This window comes from Petaurus breviceps, unplaced genomic scaffold, assembly GCF_028583685.1.
Source record: "Petaurus breviceps papuanus isolate PSGF00001 unplaced genomic scaffold, PetGlider_PUasm1.0 90825, whole genome shotgun sequence".
Lineage (NCBI taxonomy): Eukaryota > Metazoa > Chordata > Mammalia > Diprotodontia > Petauridae > Petaurus > Petaurus breviceps.
In genome coordinates this window covers 1,257,715-1,263,261 of record NW_027187353.1, presented here as the reverse complement: position 1 = coordinate 1,263,261, position 5,547 = coordinate 1,257,715, and positions in this window count along the sequence as shown.

Sequence of the window (5,547 nt, the reverse complement as noted above, 5' to 3'; positions counted from 1 at the left end):
TCTCACCATTCTATGGCGTTCTCACCATTCTATGGCGTTCTCACCATTCTATGGCGCTCTCACCATTCTATGGCGCTCTCACCATTCTATGCCGCTCTCACCATTCTATGCGGCTCTCACAAACATGGAGACAAGATGGGGTCTTATATACACAGAAGGTTGTGGGAGGAATCTAGGGATGGTTTAAAGGAGGAGTTTGGGGAGGGCCTTCAGGAGTAGTTAATGAGGTCAATGAGTGACTAAGGGTGGGAGGCCACCTAGAGACTACAGATAATGGTGGGCTAGGCCAGTTCAAGGGTGGATGACACTTTGATAGGCTCAAGGGTGGGAAGTCTAGTAACAGAGGCTTGGGCTCAGCCACTAGGTAAGGCTTATTGCCTCATGCAAATGCCTCATCAAATGAGACAATTTAATCAAGAGTCCAAGGGAGGTTTCTAAAACCTGTACCTCAAAGACTCAAGGAGAACTCAAGGGGGCTCCCAGAGCCCACACCTCATCAGTTGTCCCTACCTTCCCTCAGAGTCTTAAATTCTCTCCCTGCTCAGCCTCCTCTAAGAATGCTCTTATCCCCTGCTCTGGCCTCTCTCAGGTAACCATACTTTTCGCAGTGAATAGAGCACCAGCCCTGGAGTCAGGAGGTCCTGAGTTCAAATGTGACCTCTGACACTTGATCACAATAGCCATGTGACTTTGGGCAAGTCACTTAACTCCAATTGCCTTGCCTTCCCTCTCCAAAAAGGAAAAAAGAAATTAGGAAAAAAATAGATCAAAACAGAAACAATTGCTATTTACATTCATTCTGAGCCAATCAGGGCCCAAACAAAGACCACATAGGGCTTGACTGAGACCTATTGTTGTCCAAACAAAGAGTGACCAGTGATTCTGAAAGCCTGAGGCCAGTCCAGGAGAATCAAAAGAGATAACAGGTCCAAAAAACTTAACAGACCTTTAACTACGTAAATGTAGATACCAAGGGTTCAAATAAGTGGAAGGAAGGAAAGGAGTTTTTATTGTACACCTATTATGTGCTAGACATTTACAAACATTATCCAATTTCATCTTTACTGTAACCCTGAGGCTGGTGTTATCCTTATCCGAAGTTTACTATTGAGAAAATTGGGGCAGGTAAAGGCTGTGACTTGCCCAGAGTCATACATCTAGTAAGTGTCTGAAGTAGGATATGAACTCAGATCTTCCTGACTGCACCTAGGATTCTATCCACTGTGCCATCTAGTTGCCTCAGGGAATAAAGGAAGGCTACAAACCAGAGAAGTTGCCAGGTCTTGGGCACCATGGTCCTTCAGCTGTGGCAGAAGGTAGAAGGATCAATGACAATCCTATCCAGGAGCTGCTCCTTAGCCTCGGCACTGTCATCTTCAACTCTCCATTTATTCCTTCTAATCATGATGGCAGATGACTGGGGTCTCCTTTGCCAACTGATCCCTAAACTAGGACAGCAGCCAAATCCCCAAACTAGGGCAGCGCCCAACACCTCCAATGCTGGGGCAGTGCCCATACCTCCAAGACTAGGGCAGTGTGTCTTCTTCCTACGCTGGGGCTGAGAGCCAACGCCTCCATTGCTGGGGCAGTGGGCCAATGCCACACTCATACTAGGACAGTTCACAACCCAAAGACGCCCAATCACTGGGAAAGCACTGAAAATTTTGTGGAGTTCTAGAGAGAAGTTCTGGGTCTCATTTGAGTGCATTTAACTAATTTCCCACCTCTGATTCCATAGAGAAGGAACCATCAATTAGCAAAGTTTCATGAGGCATGGACATTTCTAGAACGCAAGGTTCTAGGCATAGAATATTCCAGAAAAAGGAGGGGGAGCTGAGGAGAAAGAGGAGGGGACAGGTCTAGGAAAGAGGTAACCTATTGTAAGAAATCTTTTTACCCCTCCTCCCCCAAAAAACAATTACCACCTTGGATTTCTTGGACTATCACTAACATGTGAGTAAACAAGAAAAAAAAATACAAAAGCTTAGAAAACTGTTGTGCTTACCAATACACATTTCTTATCAAAATGTAAATCAAGCTTGACCAAAAGTTGACTAGTGAGAGTTAAGGGATACCTGATTGAGTAGCCTTTTGCTTACTTCTTTCTAACTGTATTGTTTTGGCCAAAACCCTAAGGGTCTTCCCTTCCCAGACTGTTACACACATGTACATGTCCATATATGTGTGTGTATGTCTACATATATATACTAGTTAAAGGAGGCCATTCTTTGCCTCATTTCTTACTTAACCATAATCACAGAATGGGTGTTGCGTCAGTCAGACTGAGCCTGGTTTAAGACTAGCTTAAAAAAGGCCAAGGTCAGGGGTGGCCAGGTAGCACAGTGAGTAAGAGCACCAGCCCCAGAGCTGGGATGACCTGGGATTGAATCCGGGCTCAGATACTTACCCACACCCAGAAATAACTGGCCCTGTAACCTTGAGCAAGTTACTTAACCCCAATTGCTTTACTCCCACTGTGGTTAGGGCCATCTCCAGTCATCCTGATCCTTATCTCGCCACTGGACCCAAATGACTCTGGAAAAGAGAGAGGCTGGTGACTTTGCACAGCCGTCCCTCACTTAAATCTAATTCACTTGCAAGTCATAGCATCACCTTCCTGATGTTATGGTCCTCTTCCAGAAGGAAGGACAAACAAAAAAATGTGTATTGCCAGAATTGAGGGGGTAAAATGCGTGTGTGTGTGTGGGGGGGGGGAGGTATTAATACTTGAAGAAAGATTTTTAAGAGGATTGAGGATGGCCCCAGAAGGCCAAGTGTCTCTGTGACCCTGTTTCCTGAACAGAGATGGAGGAAAAACTAGAACAAAAAGAGAAGGGGAGAGAAAAGGTTGGGGAGAGGAGGTGACAGATATAGGTAGAGATAGTGGAGTATGCTGGTCCCTTACTTTCTGCCCAGGTTTGTCTATCAGAAGTCCCTTTTAGAGTTATCCCTGGTGACAGCCAACATTCTCTTTCACCACAATCTTCCAGTTCCACTTCTAAAAAGTTTGATGCTCTTGTTGATTTGGTTTTTTTGAGGCATTTGGGGTTAAGTGATTTGCCCAGGGTCACACAACTAGTAAGTATCTGAGACTGGATTTGAATTCAGATCCTATCTCCAGGACCTCGCCAAGCTTTATCACCTAGCCTCCCATTGCTGCTTTGACAGGAAGGAAAATCCTCAGCCTCTAGTGACAAAAGAAGGGAAGCTCTCACTTGTCCCTCCCTCCCAGCCCAGAGCCTGGTGCATAGTAGGCACTTTGACAGTGAATTCCTCAAATCTACCTGTTTCTGGGGCATCCCAAACTGAATAGGCCCAACTGTATTTTAATCAGCTTACTCCTCAGTCTCTTCCTTCTATGTAACTTATCCTAGCATCCAAAGTTGTAATAAGAATGTAAATTTTAAAGATCTTCCCTGCCCCTAGGCTAATGTGCACCTGAAGCCTGGGGTGGGGGAGGCTTGTTTTTCAGTAGATACTTCTTGATTGGACAGTGAGTCAATAAGGTTGTTACATTCTCTGAGCCAGGAGAAGGCTATATAAGCCCTGATGTGTAGCTTTGTTTTGGGACTCACTTTGAGAAGTGTTCTGTGATTTGATCTGAATTCTGGGAAGCCGTTGTTCAGAGTCCCCCGGCTTTGAAAAACCCAGAATGTGGAAACCCAGATGTTGACTGGGTATGGATGTAATGGTTGGACAGTTTGGAAATCTGTCTACTTGATGTTTCTGTCTTGATAATTATGCCTGTATACTTTGAGGTTCAGGGTGCTGACCTTTTCTTCTGAACAAGGTAAACGATATATGTCTGACTGATTAAAGTAAGCTTGTTAACCCATTTTGAGTTGCTTTCCTTTAACAAAGCAGATCCAAGAACCTGTGTGAGCAGGCACCCTGGGGACACTGGGGTGCTTGCTGCAACAAAAGTCCTTCCCAGATGGATCCCAGATGATCTTTTCCAACTTTGCCTAGAATTCTGCTCTGTAAAGGCCTCCATGCAACTGAACTCAACTGCTTAGTATTCTCTCAACACAGATACAAGGTTTCTTCTCTATACATTTGCCCAGTTTGTTCCTTTAGTGGAGAATATCAGCATCCACTGTCCCTGTGGTTCTGTGGATTTTCTACCCATCCTGTAGGGTATTATATCTCCTGATAGCCATGCCAAGGTCTGCCTCTCCCACAGATCTGGGGGAATCTTTGCTGGCTGAGGCAGATCGGCAAATCTAGGGTAAATCTGGGATATAGGCTCATAGGAGTCAGAACCGAAAAGAACTTTAAAGATCATTCAGCGTCCATCCCCTTCATTTTACAGGTGAGGAAAATGAGGCTCAGGAAAGGGAAGAGACTTGCTCAAGGTGTCACAGTAATTAAACAGAAGGGTCAGGAATTAAACCCAGATCTTCTGCCTTCTAGTCCAGAGCTCTGTCCCCTATATCAGTCAAGACATGTTTGCTTTCCAGCATCCTTAGCTTCAATCGACCTGTTCTTTCTTATGGTCCTGCCACCATGTCATGATTTTACCAGTTCCACTTAAAAGTACACTTTTAGAATAAATAAAGGCTACAGATAGATCTCTCATTAAAGAAAAAAGGCTCTATCCAAGGAAAATTAACACAAGAGAATAACAAAATTCATGGGCATACATTACTCAGCTCCTCTTTTTGACATGGCAGAATCTGGGCCCAGATTCTGGAGCAGTATAGTCTAATTCCGGGGTGGGGAAACTGTGACTTTGAGGCCACATGTGGCCTTCTAAGTCCTCAAGTACAGCCCTGTGACTGAATCCAAACTTCACAAGAGGGCCACAAGTGGCCTCGAAGCTGCAGGCTCCCCACCCCTGGTCTAATTGCAGATCGAAGCAAGAAATCCAGGACATTAAAACACACACCCTACTGGATGGAGCCTGTGGCCACCTCACCTAGAAAACTAGTGGCTGGCCACAGACCCAAGCACAGAGACAAAGGGAAGGTCCCTTCAGGGTGCAGACCACAAGGACCATACCCCTGCTCTCAACCACTTTCTCCTCAAGTCTTCATATTTTGGCTAGTTTAAAGAGAAAACCAGTCTCCAACACTTCTTTGTCTTAAAACCCTTTCAATAAATTCTTAGCATGGATGGAAGGGTCCAGCAGCATTTTGGATATTTGGTTCCTGCCCCACCCTCCATTACTCCTTGTTAAAACATTCAGCAACAACAATGGCAATAATGCTAACAATAGCTAGCATTAATATTGTACCTACTATGCGCCATGGCAACTATTCAATCTGCAAAACAATTCTGGTAGGTAGGTGCTATTATTATTACCCTTTTTACAGAGGAGGAAACTGAGGCAAATAGAGATTAAGAGCCTTGCCCAAAGTGACACAGCTATTAAGTATCTAAAGTCAAGTTTGAACCCAGCTCTTCCTCACTCTAGGTAGAGTGATCTATCTACTGTGAGAAATGCTGGCAGTTTGGTTTCTGCAGATTCTATAGGAAAAATGGGAGTTTACATGCAGGAAGGCATAAATCTACAAAGAGGGGCCTGACCTCGGCTGGCTTGGACCA